This window comes from Crocuta crocuta, unplaced genomic scaffold (assembly GCF_008692635.1).
Source record: "Crocuta crocuta isolate KB4526 unplaced genomic scaffold, BGI_CrCroc_1.0 scaffold556, whole genome shotgun sequence".
In the NCBI taxonomy this organism is placed as follows: domain Eukaryota; kingdom Metazoa; phylum Chordata; class Mammalia; order Carnivora; family Hyaenidae; genus Crocuta; species Crocuta crocuta.
Window position 1 is genome coordinate 5,164,100 of NW_027527436.1, and position 17,527 is coordinate 5,181,626.

The 17,527-nt window shown below is 34.1% G+C and overlaps 1 long non-coding RNA gene across 1 annotated transcript in view; it reads right to left on the minus strand.

Annotated features, from left to right (window-relative positions):
• Nucleotides 1–2,334: 2,334 nt before the first annotated feature.
• The window catches only part of LOC144227925 (uncharacterized), a 119,296-nt gene continuing 104,103 nt past the window's right edge, over nucleotides 2,335–17,527 (minus strand). The window contains exon 5 of the long non-coding RNA XR_013334072.1: nucleotides 2,335–2,546. This is a non-coding gene — a long non-coding RNA (uncharacterized LOC144227925). The remainder of the gene's footprint in view (nucleotides 2,547–17,527) is intronic.

The following is a 17,527-nucleotide window of genomic DNA, read 5'->3' on the forward strand; positions in this document are numbered from 1 at the left end:
ACAGCATATCAAGGATACATACTACTGTTGATACTAACTTTGACCACCTGGCTGAGGTAAAGTTTGTCAGATTGCTTCATGGTAGTTAGTCTTTTTTTCTTCCTTTCCATTCTGTCATTTTGTATATGTGCTGCTGAGGCGAGTACCCACTCTGTCCTTTTGGGAAGAAGTCACTAGGTGTGACCCACACTTAGGGAGTGGGGAGTTAAATTCTACCTTGAGGTCAAATTATGTATATAAATTATTTGGAATTATTCTATACGTGAAATTCATTTAGTCTCTCCAATTTTGTGTAATATCAATAAGATATAGGGGCGCCTGTGTGGCTCAGTCGGTTAAGTGTCCAACTTCAGCTCAGGTCCTGATCTCACAGTTCATGGGTTCGAGCCCCGCATCTGGCTCTGTGCTGATGGCTAGCTCAGAGCCTGGAAACTGTTTCAGATTCTGTGTCTCCCTCTCTCTCTGACCCTCCCCTGCTCATGCTCGCTCTCTTTCTCTATCTCTCTCTCTCAGAAATAAATAAAACATTTAAAAATACATCAATAAGATATTTGGCTTATACTTTGGATTATAGTTCAGTACTACCCTATGCATTATGTTGCTTAAATTGTTCCAGGTTTGGCCATTGGGGAGCTCTACCCATTGTCAACTATGGTCCTTTGACATACCCCAACATTGTTGGATTTTTTTTTTACTACTGCTTTATTTTCTGGCACTAAAGATGCTCCAGGTTTATTATATATATTTGCTGTCCCAGTTCTAGAATCAGTCATTTCACCACGGAACTCTGATCCCTTTTACTGAGAATGCTATTAGAGAACAAGATATGGGTGTGAGGTAATGTGTTGGTTGCTACAGAGGTGTCCTTGCTTCTATGCTGTCACTGGTGACATTGTAAGAAAATATATGTATATGTATATCAACCTGTATATATATACATACACCTATAAAACTTCTTTGTGTAAGTGTTTGTATTTATATTAAGCTAATATTAATTCATATCAGTATGTCCAACTTTAATCCACTGCCTCACGGAAGATTCTAACACATTCCTTTGTTTACTTTTATAGCAATTCTGAGAAATTTGGCTCCTACCATATATCATCCAGTTAATAAATTATTCAATTACAAGTATACATGTATAACATTATTAGAACTATTCATTTTTACCTCCATGAAATACAACTTCATTAACTAGGGTACAGTGCTGTATACAATCTCTTTTGCCCTGTTCTTATGGACTTTTCTCATTTTCAAAGTTACTTAGGTCAGTACCTTTTCCCCCATTCCTTCCATGAGTTAGTTTTATACATTTATAATACAATTAGATTGTTTTGTCACATTCCACATTCCATTGTCAGACTCCTCTAACCTATCAAATGATTCTTTGAAAATCTGCATCCACTGCACTAAAAAAGCCCCTACATTTCACTCAGGTTTTGAGTCTGTCATTAATTTTGAAAAGTTTTCAGTCATTATTATGTCAAATATTAGACAAATTATGCCTTTTTAAATTGTCACACAATTCTTGGATGTTCTAATTTTCCTTTCTTTCCTTTTTTTTTTTTTTCTTTCTTGCCTTTTCAATTTGGGAAGTGTCTATTGGCCTGTCTTCAAGGTCACTGATTCTTTGTTTGCAGTCTATTTATGAGCTCATCAAAGGCATTCTTTGTTTCTCTTAAAATGTTTTTGATTTTTTGCATTGCCTTTTGATCCTTTTCCTTAGAGTTTCCACTTTTCTGCTTAATAATAGCCCTATCTGTTCTTGCATATTATCAACTTTTTCCATTAGATCTTTTAACCTATATTAATCATGTTATTTTATTACATTCTTGGAAACTCCAACATCTGTTTCATATCTAAGTATGGCTATGATGTCTGCTTTCTCTTCAAATTGTTTTTCTTCCCTTTGGCATGATTATAATTGTTTTGTGAGCTGGGAATATTGTATCAAGTAATAGGGACTGTAGCTAATAGGCCCATAGTGTGAGGACCTATGTTAATCTGCCTAGGAGTTGGGCTATGTTTAGTGTTTGCTCAAGCTTCCAGGGACCTCTTATTTTTTTAATGTCCAGGTTGTAGTCTTTTCTGTTGATTTTGGGCTTCCCTAAATACTCCTCTTCAGAGAGAGTTTCTTTCTTGAAGCTATTTTAGGTGTAATTGACTGTATTTTACTGCAGTTCTGTGGGGCTAGTGATAAGAGGTGGGGTAGGAAAAGTATGACATAGTTTTATGATCATGTCTCAGTCTATTCGTAGACTTATATCTGTATACTGTAACAAGAGTCTGCACAAATATTACTCTGATGATATAGCTTTTTATTTTTCCATTTAGGTGAGAGACTGATTTGAGGAAGTCTGACAGGGAGGAATGGTCTTCAACAAGACGAAATAAGATTTTAGTAAAGTACTGTCCTCTGAGAGACTAGTTCTTTCTCATGGAGAACTCTCTGGGCACATTTTACAATAATTCCTCTCCCCCTTGCTCCACCAGAGCCATGAGAGGATATTTTCCAAATCTTCAACATGAGAACATGGTGTGGGTTCCTGTAGGTATGAGCAAAAGCAGTGATTAATTTAACAATTCATCAAAATTACTATTTAAATGTTCCTATCACTTTATAGCTCTAGTGGCTCCTTCTCCAAATAAGCAGAATTTAGGTGTGACTCTCTAGAATCCCCCGTCTTTCTGTCATATCCAATGGCAGTTTTCCCTGCAACCAGATCTCTGATGGACCCAAAAGTCATTGATTTGCAGTACATGTAACTTTTTTTATTGTAAGAATGGGAGTGACAACTTCCAAGTTATTTATATGTTAGAGCTAAAACCAAAAGTCAAATTCATTTTTTATACCATATACAAGAATAAATTTAAAAATTAGATATTTTTATGTAAAAAATAAAACCAATATTTTAAAATCAATAATTAGTGAGTTTTTCTATAACTTTAGAGTAGGAAAAAGAATTTCAAACTATAAATCAAAATCTGAAAGCATTAAAAATAAAGTATATAAATTTAATTACTTTTTTTATGTAAAGTGTGTTGCCATATTCAGCATAAAAATAACATAATAAAATAAAAAAATATTTATAAATTATATCAAAGAGTTTATATTCCTAATATATAAAGAACTTTTGAAAATAGAAAAGAAAAAACTCTCACTGCCCCATAGAATAAATTAGCTAGCAAGGGAGACAATGCACATGAGGAAAAAAAAGATGTATAAATGACAGGAAATAAGAAAAATAAGAAAAATGCAAATTAAAACTATCCTGTTCTACTATTTCTCACCTAATTGGAAAAAAATATAAAACTATGACAAAATACTTGGTGAGGATGTGGGGGGAACATGAACTTTCATTATCACAGGATGAATGTTAAATGATACATCTCCTGAGGTGGAGGGGATTTGGCATATTTAACAAATCACATATGTGTTTATCTGTTAACCGGGAAAATCCATGTTTTATAATCTTCTTCATATTTAGAGACAAAACTATGAAAATATATATGAACAATACTTATTGCTCCCTGAATTTCTGGTTTTTTTCCAAAATAAATTACTTATGAACTTTTATCCCTGTCCACAACTTAGCCCTCAGAATGTGACTGCTCAAGTCAGTGTCTTCCCAGTTGATCTCTGAAAGGCTAATGCTGAGACAGAGGAGGTAAAGAGAAAGTACTGTAGTTGGCTGAAAAACCAGTGCCTCAAAAGAGAAACTGCTGCCTACTTTCTGTTTAGTGTAGACCTTACATAGGTTGTTTGCGGAAAAGCCATGAAAAAATACTACCATCTCAGGACCTCACAGAAAGAATGTACATACACATCATGTATTAACAAAAAGAAAAAGCTTAATTTAAATAAAAATATTTACTATCATCAATTGGATTAAAGAGGACATGATAATTTGAGACCAAAAAAAAAAAAAAATTTCCAACAAGAGAAAATAAGATGGCAGCAGGTATATGTTTGGAGAGAAAAAATTGTCCCCTCTGAAGAACCTTCCATGAATGGCAATGAAAACTATTCCTAGCAAAAGAGCATGAAAGGAGTCCTCTGGTAAGTGGATGATTCTCTCAGATCTTAGAAATAAATTGATGGTCACTCCAAGTCTTTGATGTTAAGGAATTTTCTTATGTTTCCCTGTCTGTGTAAGTATTTTGGAAGAAATTTGGGGGAGGCAAATTTTTTGACAGCTGGAGACTGTCAGTTGACGATATATCCCTTAAACTTTGTCTTTTCTTTCTTGATAGTATCTGCAGGTGAAATAAAACGGAGGGACATGGAGAAGAATCAGTGGGAGTGGTCTCTGGCTTCTGGCTTCCTCCTTGACACCTTTACTGTCTACCTAGGCTAGATTGGGACGCTGACTCTGCAGATTCCAGCAACTTGGATAATAAAGAATTGGGATTTTTTTTTTTCTCTTTGGGTTAATAGGAAAAGCCCCAAGCAGAAGAAATGTTTGGCTAGCTTGTGTCTTGAGTATTGCATCTATGACATTAGAATAGTACAACCCTTGCCATATCTATTGTCAAAAGTATTGTGAACACAAACTAAGATACTAACTACTTTGGGGAGAAAAGTGAGACACAAAGTATCTTTCTCTGGAACCTAGAATTTGGTGTTAAAGTCAATTGTAAACAAAATCACATATAAAAAAATAGGATGTCAGGGAACATTTTTCTTCTCATAAATCTAAGTAATTCAATATTAAAATTCTGATCACTGGATGGGAAAAACACATGCTGAATCAACTGTTTACTTTCATCAATGAGAAAAAAATTAAACCCAAATTTTCTCTATTCTTGACTATTTTCCCATTGCTTAAATAACAGGTAGGCTCTGGCTTTGTTTTGAGAATTTAATTATGCAGGACACACTTGTAAGAAGGGGAGTAAAGCGCACGGATTGTCATACCATAGCATGCAGCATGAAAACCCACCTATTATATAACTATCTTGAACTGAGAGCAGCTGCCAATATCAGTAAAAATATCTTAAGTTTCTGAATAAGATTTATTATTCTCACACATGTGATTTCATAACTTATTTGGTCTAATTGGGTAAAGCCAGCTGTTTTGATTTCTTTTCATTTTTAATTTCTTATAATTATTTCCATGCTTTGGCTCCAAAAAAATACTTTCAAGGTATGAGTAAATTCAACTCTTCTTGTTGCCCTCAAAGAATTAAAGTACTCATAATTCACACACATTCTTCAACTAGCATTCATTTATTAATTTTTTTCTGACCTTTTCAGAAAACATAATTAGCTCCCAGGAGTTGCACCTATTATCAAAATAGAAACCTCAGTTCCAAGCAGCTACATTATTTCCATGATCATTTATTTATCAATATTTATTCAATAATGAAGTTACCATTCAGTCAAGGAGATAACAAATACTTCCAATTTAAGAGCTTAAAGCTATGAGATTTTCTCAAGGTGATATGATAATTTACTGACAAAATATGCCTGAATTTTTTAATGTGAATCATTCTTTATCCCTTATCCATCTGCAATCACCATATGTAAACTTAAGACAAGTTCATATAACTATATTCCTAATCTTTCTTTTTTTTTCCTCCTGATTTTCTCCTTTATAATCCAGTTATAGCATGTAGACTATATCTTATAGTTTTCTCTTGAATGCGATTCTTCAGTATTTCCATTATCCTGGTTTAGTTTTTAAAGTACGACTTTAGGGGTGCCTGGGTGGCTCAGTTGGTTGAACATCTGACGTTGGCTCAGGTCATGATCTCTGGTTCATGAGTTTGAGACTCATGGGTTGGGCTCTGTGCTGATAGCTCAAGAGCCTGGAGCCTGCTTCGGATTCTGTGTCTCCCTCTCTCTCTGCCCTTCCCCTGCTCATTTTCTTTCTCTCTCTCAAAAATAAACATTAAACAATACATACGTACATACATACATACATAATAGTTTAAATTTAATCATGTTCCAAATTATGTTTTAGTTCTTAATTGGTTTTTCCTGTATTCCCAAATTTTTTTTTTCAAAATCTACTTTAAAATTTTTATTTTTTTATTGTTTTTATGTTGTTTCTATTGTGTGTGTATGTGTGTGTTTCCTTTTGATCCTAGTAGAGGGGGAAAAATGAGGTGTGGAGTTAAAGTGCATGGTTGTGAAGGCTCAGTGTATAGGGATGCAGAGAAAGGGAGATTATTAATCAAGAGGGATAATATTTTGTAAAGACTATAGACTCTCATACGTTTAAAACTAATGAATGAATCTCATGTTACCTAAATAGAAAATGGTGGGGATAGACTTAAAATCTCAGGGGTCAAAACAGTCCAAAGCTGGGCTCTCAACCACACTGCTATGCTATCTTTAATTTGCAAAAGCAAGGTTGAATGAATACTGCTATTTTTTTTTTTTTTTTTTTTTTTTTTACAAAATATGAGACCAATAGTGTGTTTGCCTCTATCTCTGGGCTCAAATGTGATATGTTTTCAGGGTGTAAGCCAATTTCCTTCTTGGTTATGAGGCAAATATTTTCTTGACTCCCTCCCAGCCCTTCTCATTGGAAATAAACATGCCTAGACATGGGGTGAGTATGAAGGTAAAAGCAATGGGGATAATAATGTAACAGAAACACAGTCCCAAAGTTGAGAATGCCAGAGGCCTTGTAAAGGGACAAAACAAAACAAAACAAAACATCTGCCACAAATTAGGCTTTTTTCACCCGGATCTGTAATATTATCACAATGATACCTATCTCAATGAAAATGCAAATAAAATATTAAGTACTGAGTGGACAAGCTGAGGAAATAAAATAAGCCGATCTGATCTGGTTTCTTTATATTGTATGGAGACCACCAGGAAAATAACTACCTTGGCTCTAATAGAACTCGAAAGCTTGAGAGCCGAGGAAGTAAGAGTGTGAGTGGCAATGAACACTGTCTGCCAAACTACTCGAAGTCAATTTGAAGAGAGGATAGAAGCATTTTGAAAAATTCTAGAAAATAATATGAACCTATAAAGAATCCAATGATTCCCTTACATTTTTAAGTATTTTTTAAAAGTACTTATTCATGATTTATTTGACAACACTAGGTGGTTTACAAAGAGAACTGAATGAAGGTTTTACTCTATGCCTGAAATAGTAGTGATGCAGATAAGCTATGAGGGACATGGAGACACATAATTATCTCAGAAAATATATACACAAAATAATAATGAATATTAAAAAATCCCAGTTCTTCTGTTGCAACATCTCTTGGTGCAAAATCTGTCCCTTGGCTCCTCTTCATAGTTTAAAGGAGTTGAAACCTTGTCTTCAAAGGAATCCTTCTCCTGGTTTGCAACTATTCTTTTTTCCAGTCCACAAATAGTTCTTTTACTGTTTGTGTCCAAATTAGAATGGTCCTTATTAATTTTTCTGAGATCTTACCATCCTAAAGGTTATGCAACATACGCTTTTGCTGAAAAGATACTATACCTAAATAAAGCCAGAATTCATTAACAGCTTAGCAACTTAATTTCATTTCTTCTTCCTATACTAAAAGTTATAGTTATAAAAATTTAAAGTTCTCTTACTGAATAAGTTTCCTTCCTAGTCACTGTTTATTTTGCACATAACCCGGAAAAGATTGTTGGCTGCAATTCTTGCGGTGTTACTAAAATATTTCTTTAACGTCCCAAGCTAATATGGTGTATATGAATAGATGACTAAGACAGAAGCTGAATTTTCATATTGTGCTTTATCCCATGGTAGACAGGGATTCAAATTTTGGCAAGTTTTTGTAAACACTGAACACACTACAAGAGTGTAAGAGTTTTGGTTCCCTTTACCACCCCCCCATACACACTTTCCTCACTGTTCCATATTTAATAAAATTTCCTAATTCAAGTTCATGTTTGTTCCAAACCATAGAATTCCAGTTATAATTCCCACATTTTGGTAAGAAAATAGAGCACATGATCTACAAGCATATTTTCCATCAATTGCATTTGTCAACAGAAAAAGATGCTATTGAATAATACTAAGTATTCAGTTATCTGACCCTGAAAATCTAACTCATTACTAATTTTTTAAAATGTTTTTTATTTATTTCTGAGAGAGAGAGAGAGNAAACAGGCTACAGGCTTTGAGCTGGCAGTCAGCACAGAGCCCAATGCTGGGCTCAAACCCACAAACCATAAGATCATGACCTGAGCTGAAGCTGGATGCTTAACTGACTGAGCCACCCAGTCGCCCCTAATCTAACTCATTCCTACTGAAGTTCTTTGAAACTCCAGTTCTAAGTAATTATTCATTTTGTTTGGTCCCATTCTACATCTTTAAGAAGTTCCATAATATTTCTGAAGTAAAAGAATGACTTAGAAAATTCATGTGGGAATTAGTCACTGGAGGCTTTTAATCACGTCAAGGTGTTATGCTTCAATGAATAAGATAAGTCTTGAACAAGTATCTAAAATTTTGCTTCTGAGCTCAAGTAAATCTTACACTAATTTTCCATCACCAACTCTCAAATTTTACAGTCTTTGAGTTGAGAAAATAAAGGCATTTTTGAAAACCTAAAGCAAACAGAACTGCAGCATAAATAACTCAAGGGATTATCTTTGGATGCAAAGACTTGTTTCTTATGATAATTCTAAATAATTTTTCAATAACTGTGCCTGATTAGTAACCTAAAAATGTCGATCTCTTACCACCTCACACCAGTCAGAGTGGCTAAAATGAGCAAATCAGAGAACTCTAGATGCTGGCGAGGATGTGGAGAAACGGGGACCCTCCTACACTGTTGGTGGGAATGTAAACTGGTACAGCCCATCTGGAAAACAGTGTGGAGGTTCCTCAGGAAACTAACAATAGAACTCCCCTATGACCCAGCAATAGCACTGCTAGGAATTTACCCAAGGGATACAGAAATGCTGATGCATAGGAGCACATGTACCCCAATGTTCATAGCAGCACTCTCCACAATAGCTAAAACATGGAAAGAGCCTAAGTGTCCATCAACAGATGAATGGATCAAGAAGATGTGGTTTATCTATACCATGGAATACTACATGGCAATGAGAAACAATGAAATCTGGCCATGTGTAGCAACATGGATGGACCTTGAGGGTGTTATGCTGAGCGAAATAAGTCAGGCAGAGAAGGACAAATATCATATGTTTGCACGTATAGGAGGATTAGGAGGAACTTGACGGAGGAACAAGGGGGAGAAGAAGGGCGGAAATGGTGGGGGAAAGGGAGAGAGGCAAACCATGAGAGACTCTTGAATGCTGACAAAAACTGAGGACTGATGGATGTGGGGGGGGGATAGGCATGGAGGAGGACACTTGTGGGGATGAGCACTGAGTGTTATGTGGAAACTAATTTGACAATAAACTATTAAAAAAAATGTCGATCTCTTTATCACATCGTAATGATGTACTCTACTGATTTAGAGTTTAGTCCATCCATTATATTTATAAGGAGAAAAAAGAGGATGTTTTAACATACTAGATTGATAAATTTTATGTATGCAAAGTAGATTCCTGTTTAGCAATGTTATACCTCATTCATAAAAGAGGCAAGTGTTGTATATTCATTCAACAAATGCCCAATAGTGCCTGAACTACACAACTTCCATAGAAATGTCCTGTATAGAGCTTTCCTTTTGATAGGGCTGAAAGGTCATGCAACCACGCAATAAACCAATAAATAATTAATTATTCATCTTAAGTAATGCTCTGAGAGAACCTAAAAGCATTCTGAACACTTATATTGACTAAACAGGGATTTCTTCTCTGGAAGATGAATCCAGCCATGTGAAAAGCTTGAACAAGACTGTCTTAGGTAAAAAATGTGTTTATTCTGACTTTAAGGTAAGAAAGAGCTGGACACATTCAAGGCATTAAGAAACATTAAAACATGTGGAAGAGCATCATGAGCTAGGGATATGAAAAGTATGAAAATAATCTGTTAAATAGCCTGTCAAAGAATGTCTTATAAAGATGGTGTATTGAGGGGCGCCTGGGTCGCTCAGTCAGTTGGGCGTCCAACTTCAACTCAGGTCATGATCTCACGGTATGTGGGTTCAAGCCCTGTGTCGGGCTCTGTGCTGACATCTAGCTCAGAGCCTGGAGCCTACTTCAGCTTCTGTGTCTCCCTCTCTCTCTCTGACCCTCCCTTACACACTCTCTCTCTCTCTCTCTCTCTCTCTCTCTCTGTCTCTCTCTCTCTCTAAGAAATAAATAAAACATTAAAAAAATTTTTTTAAAAAGATGGTGTATTGAATTCATGCTTTGTTTTTTTGTTATTTTTTTGGAATTTATATTTTATTTTATTATTATTTTTTTTTACAAATAGTTTATTGTCAAATTAGTTTCCNCATCTTGCCCTCTCTCCTGCTCCTGCTCTCTCTTGCATGTACTGTCTCTCTCTCTTGAATTCATGCTTTGATTCACTTCCTTCACCTCAAGTACAAAGCAATAGTTCATAAGATAGAAAAAAAAATGGTAAGAAAAAAACACAGCATGGCTCAAAGGAAAGATAAACCCCTTCATGGACTAGAAATGTTGGTGAGTTTGAGTGAAGCCACATAAATTATGGACTCCAGGTCTGTAGGTTGGAAGTGGTGACTGAGAGTTTGACTTTGTGATGTAAAGGGGACTCAAAAGTCTATGTGCAAGGTACAATTTCCATTTGTTCATGGTTGATATATGGGAAAATGATTGACTTTTGTACATGAACCTTGTATCCTGAATATTTGTTATAATGTCTTATTAGTTCAAGGAGTGTTTTGTTGTTATTGTTACGTCTTTCAGATTTTGTATATAAAAACTCATGTTGTCTGCAAAAAAAGAAATTTTCATATCTTCATTCCCAAACCGCACGTCTTTTATTTCCATTTCTTGTCTTACTGCATTAACTAGAACTTCCAGTACAATGTTGACAAGCAGTGTTAGATGGAACCTTGCCTTCCCCATAATCTTAGTGGGAAAATTTCAAGTTTCTCACCATTAAGAATGATATTAACCACAGGTTTTCTTTTAATTTCTTTGTTTGTTTATTTTGTAGGTATTCTTTATCAAATTGAGAAAGTTCCTTTCTATTCCTGGTTTTCTGCTAGATTTTTTTTCTTTTTAACATGAATAAGAGTTAAATATTGCCAAGTATTTTCTGTTGACTTATATGATTTTGTATATTATAATATTGATACTATATCATTGGTTCCTTCTCTAGTCTATTGAATATGGAGGATTATATTAATGAATTTTGGAATTTTGAACCAGTCTTATATATCTACAATAAATTTTACTTGCTTATGATGTGTAATTCATTTTATGTATTGCTTAATTCAATTTGCTAATATTTTGTTGAAAAGTTAGGGTTAGGTATCATGTTTGTGAGATATATTGCTCTGTAGTTTCCTTTTCTTGTAATATGTTTATTTGATCTCCTATCAGGTTTGTGCTGGTCTCGTAAACTAGTTAGGAAATACTCTTTCTGCTTCTATATTCTGGAAACTATTGTAGAGAATTGGTATAATATCTTAAATGTTTCATAGAACTCACCAGTGAGCCCATCTGTGCCTGTGCTTTCTACCTTGGAAGATTATTAATTTTTTATTCAATTTCTATTATAGATATGGGTCTATTCAGATAGTTCCTTCTTTCTTGTATGAGTTTTATCAGATTGTGTCTTTTGAGGAATTGGTTCATTTGATCTAGATTATCAATTTGTGGATATAGAATTAATCATAGTCTTCCATTATTATCATTTTAATATTCATGAGATATAATGTTCCTTTTATTTTTGATATTAGTAATTAGTAATTTGTATCTTCTCTTTTCTTCATAATTATCTTGATCAGAGGCTTATAGATTTTATTCATCTTTCCAAATAACTATCCATTGTCTTTGTTGACTCTCTTTATTGATTCCCTCTTTCCAAATTTATTGATTTCAGCTGTAATTTTTATTACTTCTATACTTGTTCATATTTTGGGTTTAATTTGCCCTTCTTTTTCTAGTTTCCTAAGATAGAAGTTTAAATTATTATTCAATAGGTCTTCTTTTCCAATATATGTGCTCAATGCTATAAATTTCCTTTTAATCACTTCTTTCACTTCATTGCACAAATGTTGATAAGTTGTATTTTTATTTTCATTTAGTTCAAAAAATTTTTAATTTATTTTGTATTTTATTCTTGTAATTCTTGTAATGAACCATATATTATTTAGAAGTATGTTGGTTAATCTCCAAGTTGTTTTTCTCCACTTTAGTCTGAGAACACGCTTGGTATGATTTCTTCTCTTGAATTTGTTAAGGAACGTTTTATGGTCTAGAATGTGGTCTAACTTGGAGAATGTTCCATGTGAGCTTGAAAGGAATATGTAATTCTGCTGTTGTTTTTTAATTTTTTTAAATGTTTTATTTATTTCTGAGAGAGAGAGAGAAGCAGCATGAGCAGGGGAGAGTCAGAGAGACAGGGAGACACAGAATCCGAAGCAGGCTCCAGGCTCTGAGCTAGCTGTCAGTACAGAGCCCAACATGGGGCTCGAACCCACGAACGATGAAACCATGACCTGAGCCAAAGCTGGAGGCCCAACCAACAGAGCCACCCAGGCGCCCCAATTCTGGTGTTGTTGAATGAATTAGTGTATAGATGTCCATTACAGCCAATTAATTGATGGTACTACTGAGTTAACTATGTCCTTCCTGATTTTCTGCCTGCTAGATCTGCCCCTTTCCAATCGAGTGGTGTTGAAGTCTACAACTATAAGAGTGGATTCATATATCGCTCTTTGCATTTCTATGAAGTTTTGCTTCATGTATTCTGACTCTGTTGATAGACATGTACATATGAAAGGCTGTTTTACATATTTTCTTCAAGAATTGTCCCCTTTTTCATTATGTAATGCTCCTCCTTATCGTTGTTACTTTTCATTAATCTGAAGCCTACTCTGTCTGAAGCTAACATAGCTACTTCATCTTTCCTCTAATTAATCTTAGTATGGCATACCTTTCATTATCTCATTAATATTAATTTATATTTGTTTTTACATTTCAAGTGGGTTTCAGGTAGACAACATTTAAGTTAGTCTTATATTTTGATCCACTCTGACAATGTTTTTTTAATTATCATATTAACATATCTAAACCATTGACATTTAAAGTGATTATTGATATAATTGGATTAATATCTACCATATTTGTTAGTTTTCTGTCCATTGACTTTGTTCTTTCTCCCCATTTTTGTCCTAATTTCTTCCTCTGTCTTTTTTGATTTTCACTGAGCTTTTTATATGATTCTATTTTCTTTCCCTTCTTAGCAAACCAATTATACTTCTTTTTTTTTCTTTTACTATACTCAGTGATTGCCTTAGAGTTTGCAATTTACATTTACAACTACCTCAAGTCTTTCAAGTAACATCACTTCATCAATAGTACAAGTATCTTATAACACAATATTCCCATTTCTCTCTACCAATACTTGTATCATTGCTTCCATTCATTTCACTTATACATGAACTATAATAATGCATATAACATAAAAGCATAATCAAACTTATAATACAGAAGCATACATAATGAAATGTATTATTGCTATTACCATTTGAATACACCGTTATCTTTTAGAAAAAATTAAGAATAAAGAACTTATCTGTTAGATTCATTAAGAATTTAAAAACACAAAGATTTTATTTACCTGTTCTTATTACCTTCTCTAATGCTCTTCCTTTGTTTATGTACACATGAATTTCTGATCTATATAACTCTTATCTCTGAGCAAATTCTTTTAAATTTTCTTGCAAGGCAAGTCTACTGGAAAAATTCTCTCAATTTTTTAAGTAAGTCTTTATTTCCCCTTTTTTGAAAGATAATTTTAAAGGGTATAGAATTTTGGGTTGGTGTTTATTTTCTTAACACTTTAAAGAGTTCACTACCCTGGGGCACCTGTGGGGCTCAGTTGATTACGCATCCAACCCTTGGTTTCAGCTCGGGTCATGGTCTCACAAGTTTGTGGGTTCTAGCTCTGCACTGGCAGCTTGGGATTCTCTCTCTCACTCCTCCCTGTCCCTCTCCCACTTGTGCTGTCTCTGTCTCTCTAAAAATAAATAAATTAATTTAAAAATAGTTTACTACACTCCCTTCTAGTATGCATGTTTTATAAGAAATTATGTGGTAATGTGTTTTTTTCCCCTCTGGCATCTTCCAAGATTTTTTTCTTAACCTTTGACTTCTCTATTTTGAATATTATATGCTTAGGTATGGGGTTTTGGGCATTTATTATGCTTTGGTTTCTCTGAGCTTCCCATATCTATGGTCTCATATCTAACATTAATCAGGAAATTCTCATTATTGCTTCAAATATTTCTTCTCTTCTTTTTTGTCTTCCTTCTCCTAGTGATATTTCCATTATGCATATGACACCTTTTGGAATTGTGCCACAGTTCTTGAATCTATTGTTCCATTTTGTAAGTATTCTTACTTTTTGCTTTTCTTTTTTAACTTTTTTTTAATGTTTATTCATATTTTGAGAGACAAAGCATGAACAGGGGAGGGGCAGAGAGAGAGGAGACACAGAATCCAAATCAGGCTCCAGGCTCTGAGCTATCACCACAGAGACTGACGTGAGGCTCGAACCTATGAACTGCAAGATCATGACCTAAGCTGAAGTTGGACACTTAACTGACTTTTTGCTTTTCAGGTGCTCCTACTTTTTGCTTTTCATTTTTATAAGTTTCTATTGACATATCCTTAGAATTTTTCCCACATCTGTACCCTGTCTAGTAAAAAGACAATCAAAGCATTCTTCACATCTGTCAGCTTTTTTTGAACCCTAGCATTTCTTTTTGTAATTTCATAGAATTTCCATTACCTATCTGTTCTTACATACTATTTTTCTCCATTCCAGGCATTTGCATATTAATCATAGTTGTTTTATATTCCCAATATGATAATTTCAACTTAAATTGGGAGAGGGGCAGGGAGATCGTTTACACTGTATGAATGTATAATTGATAAAAATGTCTTTCCTTTTAAAACACAAAGATACAAATTAAAAAATAAAAGATACATGCAATAGTCAATAATTACCATAACTAAAAGATAAAGCAAGATATTGTCCAAGAATTTTTCAGAATTGAGCTGAAAAATGACCTGAGTCTATCCTCATATTGAAAATCCAAATATCAAGCAGCTAGTTTTTGGTTTTTTGTCTTTTTGATCTCCTTAAATTTTATAGAACATCTAATTTCCCAACATTCTTTATTTTCTTAATATCTTTTGGCTCCTCAAAACCTTGAACCAATCTCTTCTCCACTATACTCTTTACATCCTCTTTATTGTTCCTATTTAGTCTCCTTTGTACTTTGTAGATTTCTGGAGGATGTTTCACATTGTATGTGACAAACCACATCCCAGAAAGAACAATTAAATTAGAGTTATTTAAAGGAAGAGTCAGGAGGATATGATAATTATATTTATATATTTCTCATATACATTATCAATAACAACTAATGATTATTGATTATTGTGGTGCTATCTATTCACGAAACAAAGCTATCAGAGTATTGAATACTTTAGGAGAAATATGAAGCTTAGAATATTTAGGAGAAATATTCGGCTACGTCATTTACATTAGTGACATTCTCCCAATCCCAAATCCTCAGATATGTGCTCAGTAAAATCACAGCACCACATCTTGATTAAATACAGCTGTATAACTACCCAGAACATAGGTTTAATAGCAATCTTCTTGTCATCACTCAAAGATAATTTAAGACCTTAATGCAAAAGTTTACAAATCAATTATTTATAATGTTCTAAATCCCTTTACTGAATCTCTAAAGCTCCCACACTTTTTAAACCCTCACTTCCTAAGAAGTACTTAAAAAAAGAATCCTAGAAACACATCACTAAATAGAATTCCCGGCTTTGTTTTCTTTTCCTAGCTGATTTACACACTCTCCTCTCTGCAATCCTCCTCTTTTCCATGCTTTCCCTTAACCTTTCCTATTAGCCTGTTTTCCCTAATATCCTTTGAAATGGAATGTTAACTAGAGCAGTGAGGAAGTGGGGCATTAGCCCTTCTCTGACCTCTCAGGAAAAAACTGACTGTACTAAAGGCTCTTCTCTTTCGTTAGGACAGAATAATGCCATTGCCTGTAATCCTAATTACTTAATTTGTCTGTAACAAAATTTTCTGGGATGCCAGGCTTTTGAGAACCAAGATAAAAAGCTTCCTAGAGACTGGTGAAGAAAAGAGAGCAATGCTGTTTTAAAGGACATCTCAGTTTGAATTTCTGCCAGAGGTTCTTTCCTTTTGTAATGTCATTCAATTCAACATAGAAGAGAGCATTTCTTAGAGCCTGATGCCCTAGTAATCAATTTAGGTTTGAATATTTCATAAATTTAGAGCTTCAGGTTTCTGTTCCGGGTTATAAAACTTAGAAAAGCTGTTTTTTAAGACAATTGGAACTGCTGACTTCCTGGACATTGCATAGATTTTTATGAGGCATATGAGGAGTAATCTATAAAAGCATAAGGATTTACAGATTCGATATCCTATTAAATGCACGTCAGTTTTAACAGGAGGAGAGAATTAAGCTGTACAATATATATTTCAAATTTTACTGATCCTAGATATTTGAAAACTGGTTTAAGGTGTTAGCCAAGCCAAAAATGTAGTAAAATTCAACCAATTCTGATTTATACCATGTATTTAATCCCACTTCCCTTAGGGTTGCTTTCCAGAGTGTGCATTATCAGTTGATTGCTTTAAAGTATAGAGCAAGTTCAGCAAAACATTATATAAATGGAAGGCAATTATCTGTTCTTCTGTATCAAACTGAAATATAACCCAACATTTAATTTATACTACATATCGTTGGCCTTGCTTTTTGACGTAGGTCAGAAACAAATGTCTCTTAAGTACATAAAAATCAATGAGCTATTGTTTTGTATTATAATCAAAACACTCATTGATCTGTACCTGGGAGAGACTGAAAGTTATTCTCAATGCTCTTTCCATGTCTTTGACATTATTGTCAAATTTCACATATTTCAAATAATTACAACACCAGACAGACATAGATTAACATAGTTTAATTAGGGTCACCTCTAACAAATATAATGACAGCAGAAAACCTATGTATATTCTCCATTTCAACTTAATTATGTAGAGCAGGTATGAAAGGTTAGTAACTAAATGTTTGGTGTGAATGCCATTATGGCCAATGTTCTCAAATAAGAGTTTAGTCTTTAGGAGATGAACTGTAGTATATTGTATTTGGTTTGGTTTAAATAACCACCCCCAAATTCAGATAAGTATCTGAACTTTACCCGAACTATCCAAACTTCCTTTAGTTTGTGATTCAAGTCTGAAAATCTCATGAGAACAGATGCTCTTGTAGCTTTCCCTTATTTCCTGCTTTATTGTGAGAACTAGGTTTCCAAAGAAATTCTTACAGGCATAAGAAGTCTGCATGCATGATGCCCGGGGACTTTTTTCCCCATTCAAATTAAAATGCTATTGCTTTTATCCAGTTGAAATTTCAGTTCTTATCTTTCTTA